This window comes from Spermophilus citellus (assembly GCF_964194105.1).
Source record: "Spermophilus citellus genome assembly, chromosome: 10".
Taxonomy (NCBI): Eukaryota; Metazoa; Chordata; class Mammalia; order Rodentia; family Sciuridae; genus Spermophilus; species Spermophilus citellus.
Genome location: NC_138197.1, coordinates 34,679,184 through 34,694,105, shown reverse-complemented (window position 1 = coordinate 34,694,105; position 14,922 = coordinate 34,679,184). Strand labels below are relative to the sequence as shown.

Below are 14,922 nucleotides of genomic sequence, written 5' to 3'. Positions count from 1 at the left end.
CTCTCGCCATGCACAAAGGTTAACTCAAAATGGATCAAGGAGCTTGATATCAAATCAGAGACTCTGTGTCTGATAGAAGAAAAAGTTGGCTCCGATCTACATACTGTGGGGTCGGGCTCCAAATTCCTTAATAGGACACCCATAGCACAAGAGTTAATAACAAGAATCAACAAATGGGACTTACTTAAACTAAAAAGTTTTTTCACAGCAAGAGAAACAATAATAGAGGTAAATAGGGAGCCTACATCCTGCGAACAAATCTTTACTCCTCACACTTCAGATAGAGCCCTAATATCCAGAGTATACAAAGAACTCAAAAAATTAGACAATAAGACAACAAATAACCCAATCAACAAATAGGCCAAGGACCTGAACAGACACTTCTCAGAGGAGGACATACAATCAATCAACAAGTACATGAAAAAAATGCTCACCATCTCTAGCAGTCAGAAAAATGCAAATCAAAACCACCCTAAGATACCATCTCACTCCAGTAAGATTGGCAGCCATTATGAAGTCAAACAACAACAAGTGCTGGCGAGGATGTGGGGAAAAGGGTACTCTTGTACATTGCTGGTGGGACTGCAAACGGGTGCGGCCAATTTGGAAAGCAGTATGGAGATTCCTGGGAAAGCTGGGAATGGAACCACCATTTGACCCAGCTATTGCCCTTCTCGGACTATTCCCTGAAGACCTTAAAAGAGCACACCACAGGGATACTCCACATCGATGTTCATAGCAGCACAATTCACAATAGCTAGACTGTGGAACCAACCCAGATGCCCTTCAATGGATGAATGGATTTAAAAAAATGTGGCATCTATACACCATGGAGTACTATGCAGAAATAAAAAATGACAAAATCATAGAATTTGCAGGGAAATGGATGGCACTAGAGCAGATTATGCTTAGTGAAGCTAGCCAATCCCTAAAAAACAAATACCAAATGTCTTCTTTGATATAATGAGAGCAACTAAGAATAGAGAAGGGAGGAAGAGCAGGAAGAAAAGATTAACATTAAACAGAGACATGAGGTGGGAGGGAAAGGGAGAGAAAAGGAGAATTGCATGGAAATGGAGAGAGACCCTCACTGTTATACAAAATTACATATAAGAGGTTGTGAGGGGAATTGGAAAATAAACAAGGAGAGAAATGAATTACAGTAGATGGGATAGAAAGAGAAGATGGGAGGGGAGGGGAGGGGGGATAGTAGAGGATAGGAAAGGTAGCAGAATACAACAGTTACTAGTATCGCATTATGTAAAAATGTGGATGTGTAACCGATGTGATTCTGCAATCTGTATTTGGGGTAAAAATGGGAGTGCATAACTCACTTGTAGCTAATGCATGAAGTATGATATGTCAAGAGCTTTGTAAGGTTTTGAACAACCAATAAAAAAAAAGTTAGTACTTGGCTAAAATGCAGTTAAATGTATCCTTGTGTAATTTATTTGTCTAGTGTTCAAATACAAGATTGGAATTTGTGGTATGCAAGAAAACAAATAGTTAATTAGGCCACTGTTAATTTTTATGGAAAAAGAACACTTTATAAAATTGATTTTATGGCATCAAATCCAATAGTCCTTACTTTGTCTTCAATCTCTAAAACCAATCCTTTTTTTTTTCAAGTCAGTCAATCCTACATTTATATAACAATTATTTATTAAGCAACTACAATATGGCCCAGTAGGAAATAAAACAGACCAGGCTGATATTCTAGATAGAAGAGAAAGATTAAAAACAAAAGGAAACTAAATTACATAAGAAAAGGGATTGGTGCTTTAGGAAATAGTGGAGAAATATAGGAAATGAGGATGAGGGCTAGTGATAGCTTTAAATAGGGGTGTAGGACCTCTATGAGAAGTCAAAGCTTAAGTAGGGAATTACAAGAGATGGAAATTATTCTGCATTTCCTGTCTCTGGCTCTACCATCCTTCTTATTATTTATCTCTCCTTCTTTCTTCCACTTTTTCCCTTCCTCTTAACTAGAGAATCTGTGTGATAAAATAAGTGTTCTAAAGCTGTAGAGTCTTCATCAAAATTATAGTGGCTCTCCTTTTTGTGAAAATAATATATCTGTTTTCTGGAGATATTGGTATATTGTAGACTTGTAATCATTCCCCTTATCAGCCTTTGAGGATTTTAGCAATTATTATAATGGAAATATTATGGGGCAGGGGGAGGCAAACACTTCTTGCTTCCCTTGAGTCTACAAGGTAATCCTACAATCAAGATACACATAGCATTATCTTCTCTAACTCCAATGCAGGTAAATGGATGGCTCAAAAAAGGAAATACAAAAAATCTTACAGTGTTACAATTTTTAAATATCTTTATAACTCTCAAAATTTTCATACTTGTTTTCCTTTTAACTTTTAGTATACCACATTGTCCTGAATTTTTTCTTCTATTATTCTGGCTTCTTCTACGTTTTTTTAAATATTTTTTTTCTTAAGAATCCTATTCTAGGGGCTGGGACTGTGGCTCAGAGGTAGAGCGCTTGCCTCAAACGTGTGAGGCACTGGGTTCGATCCTCAGCACCACATAAAAATAAATCACTAAAATAAAGGTATTTGTCAATCTACAACTTAAAATATAAAAAAAAGAATCCTATTCTAAGTCCTGTTCTTGTTCTATGTATTCTATGTGGGGAATTTTATCCATCCCATAGATAAAATCCTCCCAATATAAAGATTATTACCAGATTTGTTATCTCCAGCAATGATCTCTTTCCTGAGTTTTAGCCTGTCAGGTCCTACTTAGTGAAACATCCACAGGCATATCATGTTCAAACAATACTCATGATTTCAGACACACACCCAAAAACTTCCTTGCTGTCCCTCCTATCAACAACAACAAAAAATCATCACAATATACCCAACCAAGTAAAATGAAGATCTAGAAATTATTCTTAATTTCTTTTGTCCCTTTCCATCCTAAACATCCAATAATTCACCATGTAACATTGACTTTTCTTCTTCCAGGAAAACATTGTAACATATCTAAATAATTACACAAGCCTTCAATGGAAGTCTCACTGCTTTTAGTCATTCACTCAAACTACCAAACCTGATTACTTTCCTTCATTGCTTAAGTCTTCCCACAATATGCTCTAAGTTCCTTGCCACAGATTTTTTTTTTTATTTTTAAGCTCTGTTCTAATTCAACATGAACTGTATCTATGGCCTTCATCACTGTCCTGTAATATTTAAAACATTGACCACACTGTTCATTGATGTTCCAAAAGTATAGTGCAGTGTATCAATCTTAGTCTTGCCTAATAAATATTTGATGAGTGAATAGAAGAACAAATATAATTATTATAATAGCATAATTTGGAGATTAAAAAAAAAACAATTTCAGGAGTTGGTGAGACCCCTCTAATGTTTGGTTGGAGCTTTCGTAGGCAAAGCAATGAGATATAGAAATTTTATTTTCTCTTCCATCCTTGTGGCTCCCACCCTGCATCACTTCCCCACCACTATCTTTGTTTTCATTAGCTTTCACTTACTATTTCTCTTCGGCTGGGGAGTTCCTCATAATATTTTTTATTTTGATGTTTGATTGGAACATCAAGATGATGCAACATTCTAGAGCAAGGTGCTCAGGACTTGCTGTGCCCAAGGAATGGATAAAGGAAAAAGCTCTATTTTTTCTTTGTGGTTTGATGCACAGATGAAAAACTTAACACACAATAATAGAAGATGGCCATTAATAATCACGTCCTAGTCTTCCAGCATTTCTGTAAGCAGATGACATCTTCAGTTTTCTAGCTCTTGCAGCTTTTAACCTTGCAACATCAACAAGGTATATGTCCAGGATTAGTTAAAAAGACTGTCAAATTACTTTTCTCCTAGTTCATCCATTTTCACTGTACTTGGTCCCAAATTTATTTGAATGATTTCTTTCAGGATTCTCTGCTATTGCTCACTGGGGTACTGTGCATTGTCCCCATGTTTTGTAGGCTAATTAGGAGAGGGAGCTTGGGAAGGGTGTGCCACCATGGGGAGGTTGTGAGTCACAGGGATGCCTCCAGGGATGATCCCTTCCATGGCTGCAGGAAGTCCTCCCAGAGCTATGCCTACTATGCCCTGCAGATACCTGTATGTGGCACCATTGAGCTCAGGATGAATTGCTTGCTGGTTTATTACTGACCAAGGAGCTGATGTGACAAAGAATTCCTTGTTGACACAATTTCTTAAGCTTTTTGGAATGCGACCTGTGATTGCTCTGCAGATCTCCGTGGCAGCTACCCCTCTCATCTCTAGTAATGCTTGTTCACTATACCGGGCCTTGTGGGAAGTACTGATAAGATTTGGTGCATCTTTCAAAGGACCTTGAACAAAGCTCATGCACATCAGGGCTGCCTCTCAGATCTTGCCCTCCACGAGGGCCTAGGCCAGGCAACTGTGGGCTGCATTAACAAGGAATGCCGCTTGCCTCATCTGCTTTATAGTAAAGTCATTAATGAGGTGGCTGTGTGTTCCTTGAGATTGCAGTGCAAGGAGACATAGTTCCTCTGATACAGCAAGTCGTGCAGGGTGTAGATCTTCTGCCCGCCCAGGGACCACTCTATCCCACCCTGCAAGAAAGGGTCATAAAATATAATGCTGAATCCAAAGGCCTTGGCTTGATCAGCAACAGCCTGCCCCTATGACTGAAGCTGATGAGGCCCAGGGTCTCCCCAGGGATTCGAGCTGTTCTTGAGGCCATCTCATGGGTCTGTTGCACACTCTGTAACTGTGTGCCTTCCTGCAGTGCCCCTCAGGAATGTTTTTATAGGATCTCTGCAAAAATGAAAAGCTCATTTGATCTTGAAGGAAAATGCTAATGCACTTCCAGCCAGTACATTAACATACTGAGGAATTAAGATGTGTCCCAAATCTTGATCAGTTCAGCCCCAGAAACAATCACCTTTAGCTGCACAAAATCTCTTCAGCTTATTTGTACATAATAATGTCAGAAAAGTTTAGTGAGCACTGCTCTAATGAAGGAGCTGCAGACGCAGCAACATATAACAGGAAACAGTTCATTAGTCTGCCCATTATCCACAACCAGCCCCCTTTACTATTTATGTAAACAGCCATAAAAATAGCCACTTAAATGGCTATTTTGTCAGAGAAGGAGAAGGTGAACATGCCTATATGGAGAGTGCTACCAGTTTCTAGTAGATAGAAGCAGATACTGCTAAACATCTTACAATCAAAGGACAACTCGCCACAGGGAAGATTTACTTAGCCTAATAGTGCTGAGGTTGAGAAAGCCTGTTCCAAGCCAAATGAAGTAGACTCTACCTATAATATGGATTTCCATTTTCTGCAGCCTTTACCACCACCAACAGCAACTACTCTGGTACCACTCTTGAGCCTGTTAGGATTTATCTTGGATTATCATGAGGCCATCAGTGAGATCAATGACCCTTACAGGAAATTCTTGCTGAATTCTACACTCTGTTTGGAGGCCTTGGGTGGATCTTCCTGTTTCCACAGAACACTGTCTTAAATAAATCCCTCTGGATTTGAGAGATTTCTGGGACCAGATAGACTGTGAGGAGGAAGACCCCACATTCCCTGTTCTCTTGCACTTTCTCCCCACACCATGGGGAAAGGTAGACATACTCTGCCTTATCCTAATTCTTTTTGCACTCCTGCCTACAGTTGACTCTGTCCATGGAAAACTATAAGTACTACCCATGGCCTTTCTATATCATCCCCTCTTTGTTGAATCATCACCATTCCATTGCCATTTCCTCCCTAAAATCTCTATCTATACCTTTGCTGAGAGCCATAGCCAAGTAGGAATGACACATGGCATTTTGGGTTGAAAGGTGACCCTGCTCAGGGATTAGGGTGGCTCCAGGATTAGGGCGGATCCTTCTGCCTCAGGCGCCCGCTCCTTTGGAGTTCCCGTTGAGTTCTCGCGGGGTTCTGGGAGAATTGGTGCGCAGAGCGGGGTGAAGGCAGTGTGTTCACGGGAAGTGTGGGTAGAGTGTCGGTGAGAGTTCGGGAATAAAGAGTTGCCGTTTGAATCTACAAGGCTGGTTATTTTGTGCCCAGCCAGACTGCGGCATTTGGTGGCCCGTACGGGGAATGCCGCAGTCTGGCTGGGCACAAAATAACCGAGCCACCACACAGCCTTGAAGATTCAAACAGCAACATTTTATTCCCGAACTCTCACCGACACTCTACCCACACTTCCCGTGAACACACTGCCTTCACCCGGCTCCGCGCACCAATTCTCCCAGAACCCCACGAGAACTCAACGGGAACTCCAAAGGAGTGGGTGCCTGAGGCAGCAGGATACGCCCTAACCCCAGCAGAATCCGCCCTAATCCTGGAGCCACCCTAATCCCTGAGCAGGGTTACCTTTCAACCCAAAATGCCATACGTCATTCCTACTTGGCTATGGCTCTCAGCATCTCCCCTCTTCTGTTTAATTAAATAATAAGCAATGTGGCTTAGGGACCATGACTGTTAGGTTGTCCAATACAACATATGGTCCTTACCCATCATCGGATGAGCTGACCTCTAGGTGTCAGCCTCCTGTCTTAGGTTGGTACCACTGCAATTGGATCATACCCGTCACTGACTACCGGTCCAGCATACAGCTATACTTGTGGATAGGCCTATGCACCAGTGGGGGGGTGAGGTTCTTTGCCTCACCTCTGTTGGCCCCCAAATTTGGCCTTTGCACAAGTGGGGGGTGAGGTTCTTTGCCTCACCTCTGTTGGCCCCCAAATTTTAGACCATCACTAGCAGAAGGGAGGAGAATACAGAAATGCCACGACAACAAGCCAATTGACGGCTCGTTTGGAGAAATTGTATCACCGGTGACACCATCAGCAAAGATACGCCAGCACTACCACAATTCGCTGCACCAACAGATAGTTCACAATGCATACAAGTGATACATAGTCCAGGCAAGTTCTGCAAGCAGTTCAAAGCAGAGGAATCTATCAATATGTCCATTTCCCCCCCAAAGTAAATCAACTCCTTGATTGAGCATCACTTGTTGAGTTATTATTCATTGATGCATCAGTTTATACAGTTTACTGTGATAGCTATCGAAGAAGCTGTAGTTTGGTTTTATCTTTGTCTTCACCAGCACTGGGATGAAGATAGGAATTCTGGCAATGATGCTAAAAAAAAATATGTAACATTCCAACAGGTACTAAGAAAACAACTTTCTGAACAATTTACAAACTTTTTGCATTTTCTAAATTCCATCAGGAAGGGGCACTTGGGTTGGGGATTGTAGCTCAGCGGTAGAGTGTCTTGCCTAGCAGTGCATGAGGTTTAATTTCTAGCATCAAAAAGAAAGAAAAGAAAAAAGGATCTGTCCAATGAAAATGTGCATGTGTTCCAAAACTAACCCAAAACAAATGTCCTCTAACTCTGTTCTTATCAGCTTATATTTTAAATAAAAAATAATTTTTAAAAAGGAGTGATTTCCAGCATACTATGGGGATACAGATACATGAATATTTATAGCAGTGCACCTCATAATAGCCAAGTTATAAAACCATCCCAAGTGTCTTTCAATAGATTAATGGATAAAGAAAATATGGTATATACAGCCAAAAAGAAAGATGAAATTATGGCATTTTCTGGTAAATGAATGGAAATGAGGAGCATCATGCTAAGTGAAATAAGCCAGACTCAGCAAATGAGAAGTCAAATGTTTTCTCTCCTATGTGAAAGCTAGAGCAAAGTCAGAGGGAAAAGGAGGAGGGGCAGATATCACAAAAGGATAGAGGGAATACCAGTGAAGTAGAAGAAGGAGAGTGAGGAGGGGGTAAGATGAAAGGGGAGGAAATATGGGATGAATTTGACAAAATTACACTGTGTACATGTACAGGTATACCACCGTGAATTTCACTTTTATATATATCAATAAAGCACCAACTGAAAATAAATAGATAAATAGAAGGAAGATCAGTAGAAAAAGATGAAGAAGAGGAGGGTGAAGAGGAGGAGAGAGAAGTACTAAGGAATGAAATGGAGCAAATTAAAGTTCATACATGTATGATTTATCAAAATAAATCCCACTATTACATGTCACTACAATGTACTAATATAAGCACTTAAAAAAAAAAGGCTGGGGTTGTGGCTTAGTAGTAGACAGCTTGCCTAGCATGCATGAGACACTGGGTTCGATCCCCAGCACCACAAAAAAAAAAAACTAAATTAACAAACAAACAAAAAGGAATGATTTCTTGTGGGAACAGTGGTATGTGCCTATAATCCCAGTGACTCAGGAGGCTGAGGCAGGAGGACCACAAGTTTAAGGCCAGCCTCAACAATATAGCAAAAACCTAAGCAACCTAGTGAGACCATGTCTCAAAATAAAAAATAAAAAAGGACTGAGGATATAGCTCAGTGGTAAAGCACCCTTGAGTTCAATCCCCAGTACCAAAAAAAAGGACTGATTTATAAAATGGTAGTCAAAGAGAGACTGCATGGATGGAGATAGATGATAGATAAGTAGAGAGAGAGATTGATTGATTGATTGATTGATTGATTGATTTGAAAAGCACTGGTATCACCTATCCTATAATCTCTTTTATTTCAGTACCTGCTCTTTTCACGTAACTCAGAATAACATTGTTCTCCCTTCACAGCACTCTGTTTTCCGCAATGCCTATCTGCCTGAAGTCAGCCTGGGCACTAACGGAGAAAGGTCCTATGGCAGCCATGTCTATACCAAGGCACTGCTGGCATTTGCCTTGGCAGGTAACTATGACAAGAGCAAAGAAATACTGAACGCACTTGAGGACACTGTGAAAGAAGGTGAAAATATATGGTGTGATATTTCTCCCCACCCACTTCTCTGGATGGAAAAGGACAAGAATATTGACTCCTGAAAAACAATCTTCCATTTTGATCTACTACCTTTGAAAAGCTGAGATTTCTATGCAAGCTTATGCACTAGGAAATAGATGCTCCTTTTATACCCAAGCCTTCCCTGAAATCTTATTATACAGAGAACAAAATCAATAAGAGTAAAATCACAAGAGAGTTCGGGTATTTCAATCTCCCTTTACAGAAGCAAATGTGGTTGACATGTTTAATTTTATTTATGATACATGTATACCTATCAGAATCAGTAAAAACTACTAAGAGCCATAGGAAAAGAACTATCATCCATAATGACAGCTTTCATGTTTTACTATTTCTATTACAACTCTGAAATCAATTGATAGGTTTTTTAATATTTATTTTTTAGTTTTAGGTGGATACAATATCTTTATTTTATTTTTAAGTGGTGCTGAGGATTGAACCTAGTGCCTCATGCATGCTAAGCGAGCACTCTACCACTGAGATACAACCCCAGCCCCCAATTGATAGGTTTTATATTTCACATCATGGGCCTACAATGAAATCTGTTTCCACTTTCTGTCCTAGGCCTGAATTGTATCTTTTCATTGCAATTAGACAAAAAATGTCAGAACAACAAAAGTCAGAGGTCAATCAATAGGATTTCCCCCATCAAATACAATGCTAATAGCATTTGACCATTTACTTGCATTTCTTCTTTTCCCTTACTCCCACTGGATGTGTTGCCTTGCCAGAGTCCCTAAAGCAATGGGCCAACCAACTGTGGACCAAAACCACAAAATAAACAGTTAATCCTTTGAAGTTGATTATCCCAAGTATTTTTCCACAATATCAGAAAGCTGATTAACACATCTTCCCTCACTGTAGTCTGATTTGGGGAAAAGGCATATTCAAATCTTGAATAGTACTGGTCATAGTCTACCATTCCCACATGCCTCAATGGCTCTACATGACTGCAGTAGATCCCTGTCATAAACTCACCTAGGGTCTTTGAGGTGTCTTTCCTGCTTCCTTCCTCTGCCCTATTTTCTCTTTTCTCTGATCCCACATCCATTTTTCTTTCTGCAAACAAATCTCTCTTTTTGCATTTAGGCTCCTCTGAAATCCGAAATCTCAAAAGAAGAGACATCTTTCCCCGTCCCCATAGTGAAGTCGTACAGGGAAGTAGTGAAGGGTGCAAACTCTGGAGCCAAAATGCCCAGGTTCATTTCTTGCCTCCTGAATCACTTGGAGCTTGGAGAAATTGCAGACTTTCTCTAAGCCTCTTTTTTTTTTTTTAATTAAAAATTTGATTACATAACACCAACAAAATGCTAAGAACGGTGCCTAGCAGATGGTAGACATTTAGTGTTTCTGGGTTTTCGGTTTTTTGTTTTTTAATAAGAGTTAAGTGAAACTTTATCTCTTTCTTTTTTTTCTACGGTTTCTTGTACCTACAGAAAACTTGCTTCTATACTTTCTTATCCCTTTCCCACTAGACTAGACTTTGTCGCACACGGAATTGATATCTGATGGTTAAATGATTAACCCAAAGTCATACAAATTGTCAGTAGCATAAAAATGTGATATAGGATACAACTTGACCTTTCTATCAATGACTATTTACTTGTCACTATATCATTTATTGAATAACACAGTGTTTCTGAACTAATATGAAATGCTGCCTACATCATGTATTAAGTTCCTTGATGTATGTGGGCTGATTTATTGCTTTCTAATATGTTCCATTGATTAGCATACTTATTCATGCATTAAATTATCCTATTTAAGTTATTATTACTTTACAGTATATTTTAACACGAATAGAACTATCCAATACTTTTCTTTATTAGAATTTTCTTAAAATTCTTTTTGCTCATTAATTTTTCTATGTGTATTTAATTAATTATACGAGGTTAAATGTTAAAATATATTGCTATAGTTTGGATCTGAAATGCCCCCCCAAAAGATCTATGTATTCAAGGCTTAGTCCCCAACATGGGAGATGGTGGGGCCTAGTGGGTGGTATTCTACCCATTGGAGGTGTCTCCTTAAAAGAGGTAGTGGGCCCTTCTTCTCCCACTCTTTTTCACTTCACAGCCACGAGGTGAGCATTCTGTTTTACCATATACTGCTGCCATGATATGTTCCCTCACCACAGTCCCAAAGCAAATTCAATCTGTTTCCACTTTCTGTCCTAGGCCTGAATTGTATCTTTTTATTGCAATTAGACAAAAAATGTCAGAACAACAAAAGTCAGAGGTCAATCAATATGGGCCAATTGAACATGGACTAAAACCTATAAAACTGTGAGCCAAAATCAATCCTTCCTCTTTATAAACTGGTTATCTCAGGAATTTGTTGCAGTAACAGAAAGCTGATTAACACATGATGATAGTATTTATCTATATTAGTATCAAAAGTGAGATTAGATTAGTTGAGAATGATTTATTAAAGGTCTTTTTTAGAGAAGAATAATACAAGTGGAAGAAATGATTTACAGTAGAGGGGGTAGAGAGAGAAAAGGGGAAGGGAGGGGAGGGGAGGGGAGGGGGGATAGTAGAGAATAGGATAGACAGCAGAATACATCAGACACTAGAATGGCAATGTGTAAATCAATGGAAATGTAACTGATGTGATACAGCAATCTGTATACGGGGTAAAAATGGGAGTTCATAACCCACTTGAATCAAACTGTGAAATATGATATATTAAGAACTATGTAATGTTTTAACAACCAACAATAAAAAAATAAATAAATAAAGGTCTTTTTTAAAAGTCTGCATTTTATCCTATAAGTAATTGGAAGTCAATGGAATTTTTTAAAAACTTGACAGTGGTATATTGAGATTTGTTTGAGGATAGTAACAAGTAGAAAAAGTAAGCTATAGTGGGGGAAATAGATGGCAAGGACAATAGTTTTCTTTCTCATGAAAATTTTGACTGGAAAATGGGTTATAAGCATATCCTACTTTTTAAAACTGTTTTTTTTTTCTATTTTTCATTTAGGGAAAGTCAAAGTGCTTTACTCCAATATAACAAGTTCTAGACTAAAATGAAAGTCTGCTAACAGATTTTTATGATTTGGAGCTACTGTAGATAACAGGTTCATCTTCCTATGTAATTTTTTCTGAAATCCATTAAAAAAAACACAATTGACAGTAGGCAACAAGTCAGTTTCTGCAGAGTAATTACACATTTTGTTTTGATAAAGAATGGAGACTACTAAAAAAGGTAAGATGTGAGCTGGGGTTGTGGCTTAGCAGCAGAGCGCTTGCCTGGCATGTGTGAGGCCCTGGGTTCAATCCTCAGCAACACATAAAAATAAATACATAAAATAAAGGTATTGTGTCCAACTACAACTAAAAAATATTGTTTTTTTAAAAAAGTAAGATGTTGACTAGTGGGATTTGAGATAACATATGAAAAAAGAGATACATATAACATATACTAGATTCATTCCTCAGATACTTTGCATTATTATTTTTTAAAAAATTTTTAATGTGTACCCCCTACCTTCGTCCCTGTTCTGATAGCAGCTCTGACACTTTTCTTTCTTTTTTTTTTTTTTTTTAGAGAGAGTGGGGAGGAGAGAGAGAGAGAAAGAGAGAGAATTTTTAATATTTATTTTCTAGTTCTCGGCGGACACAACATCTTTGTTGGTATGTGGTGCTGAGGATCGAACCCGGGCTGCACGCATGCCAGGCGAGCGCGCTACCGCTTGAGCCACATCCCCAGCCCTCTGACACTTTTCTTAATGTGCAATAATGAAAGAGAACCACATGGTAGCAACAAAGGTTAAAAATTATTAGTATTGCTGCTTAATTAAAAATCTTTAAATAAGTTTAGCAAAAAGAAGAAGAGTAAAATAATTATGGAAAACTAAAATGACAAAATCACAAAATAAGGTAACTAGCATACTATTCTTGATATTTAAGAATAATCCTCTTGACTTGCTCCACTTTCCAATCCCACTAGGGCAGCAATCCCACTTTCCAGAGCAGACCCACAGGGACAGAAATATCACCTTTCACATCCATTAGAACAATGGTCCTGAACCATACCCATGCTGAGTAGAGGTCAGCACCTCAGGGCTCCAGGGAGCCCCATAACCATGACTATGGGCAGAGACTATCCAGACTGTTGAAATTGAAGCAATGGCCTTTTGAAGCCAGGCCTTGTGTCTCTTCTTAGAAGGACTCTAATCCAGGACAGGCATGGGGGTGCTCACCTGTAATCCCAGTGGCTCAGGAGGCTGAGGCAGGAGGATTGAGAGTTCAAAGACAGCCTCAGCAAAAGCGATGTACTAAGCAACTCAGTGAGACCCTGTCTCTAAATAAAATATAAAAAATGGGCTGGGGATGTGGCTCAGTGGTTGAGTGCCCCTGAGTTCAATCCCCACTATCTAAAACAAAAAGGACATTAATCCCATTCATGGGGGATCCATCCTCATGATCTAAGTACTTCCCAAAGGCCCCATCTCCATATAGCACCACATTGGGAATTGGGGTTTTAACATGTAAATTTTGAGAGGTCACAAACATTCAACACATAGCAGTCTGGTTAATATAAGGAACAGCAGAATCAAGCCAGTGCAGTGGTGCCTACCTGTAATCCCAGACACTCAGGAGTTTGAAGCAGGAGGATCACAATTTCAAGGCCAGCCTGGGAAATTTAGTAAGACCCTGTATGAAATTTAAAAGGGTGAGAGTGTAGCACAGTGTTATAATATCCAAGTACTGGGGGAAAAAACAAAAGCAGAGTCAAGTAGCCATCAGAATAGTCTGACCTCCAGACCTATGGCTTTGGGAATTTCATCACAGTTCTCTAAGATGTAAAATAAATAGGAATACCACTAACTTCTTACTTGATCAAGATAGACATGTTCTAGGTCAAGTGAACAAAAGTCTAGGCTATATGATAAAAACAGGATCATGGCACTTCAAACAATCCCCAGACTTGATCTAGATCCAGAACCCATTGAATGAATAGGAAGTTGGGTCCTCTTGAGCTAAGACCTTGAAATGGTACCAAATACTTATACAGTTAATCCTTCTCCCAGCTGTCTAAAAAAGCACCTAAGACCTTTGATCAAGGTAACTATTTGTTGAAGAAAAGGAAATAATTAGAGCTTGGGGGACTATTAAGCACACTAATTCCAGAAGACCCAAAACATCTACAGTCCACCAGTCAGAATATGGGCAAATGGAAGTCGGTGAGAAATTTCAGTCTAGCTCTAACTCCCAGTACACCCAATGAGTCCTGAACCCATCTTATGGATATTTCCTGTTACCTAGGCCACAATTAAAATAGACACACATGGCTGGAAATGGCTCCCTAACTTGTGGAGTGAAAGCTGTTATGCTGGTAAAGACCAAATGAAGCTGCTAGAACTGCATTTACCCAAGAAAATAGTAAACCAAAAGCAATACCATATTCCTGAAGGGATTGTGGAGATTAATATGACCACCAAGGACTTGAAGGATTCAGGGGTGGTCATTCCCACCACATTCCCATCAACTTGTCTGTTGACCCTGTTTAGAAGAAAGATAGATCTTAGAGAATGACAGTGGATTATCACATGCTTAATTGGGTAACTGCTGTGTCAGACATGGTTTTATTACTTGAGCAAATTAACATATACTCATTTTCCATACTTGTTAGTAAAAACCACCAAAAGCAGTTTGCTTTCATTTGGCAAGAGCATGAATATACTGGTCTAACTCAGGGACATTTCTACTGTCCAGATCTGTGTTATAATTTGGCTCACTGTGATTTCATGTTTTTTTTTTCGTGTGTGTGTGTATGTGTGTGTGTATGTGTGGGTGTGTGTGTGTTTATGTTGGTGGTACTGGAGATGGAATCTAGGGGCACTCTAACCCTGAGCTATATCCCCAGGCTTTTTATTTTGAGACAGGATATCACAAAGCTGCTCAAGCTGGCCTCAAACTTGCAATCCTCCTGCCTCAGTCTCCCAAGTAGCTAGGATTGCAGGTATGCATGAGCCACCATGCCCTACATGTTCATAGGAATCTTGTCCCTCTTTCCCTTTTCCCTTTTACAAGATATTACACTGGTTCATTACATTGATGACATTATGCTTATT

The 14,922-nt window shown here is 39.3% G+C and overlaps 1 pseudogene across 1 annotated transcript; it reads right to left on the bottom strand.

The window, feature by feature from the left end:
• Positions 1-3,920: 3,920 nt before the first annotated feature.
• Positions 3,921-5,788, bottom strand: LOC308658166 (C-terminal-binding protein 2-like; annotated as a pseudogene). The gene is made up of 2 exons: positions 5,773-5,788; positions 3,921-4,763 (listed from the first exon to the last, which is right to left on the bottom strand). The product of its transcript is annotated as a C-terminal-binding protein 2-like (transcript).
• Between the last annotated feature and the right edge of the window lie 9,134 nt (positions 5,789-14,922).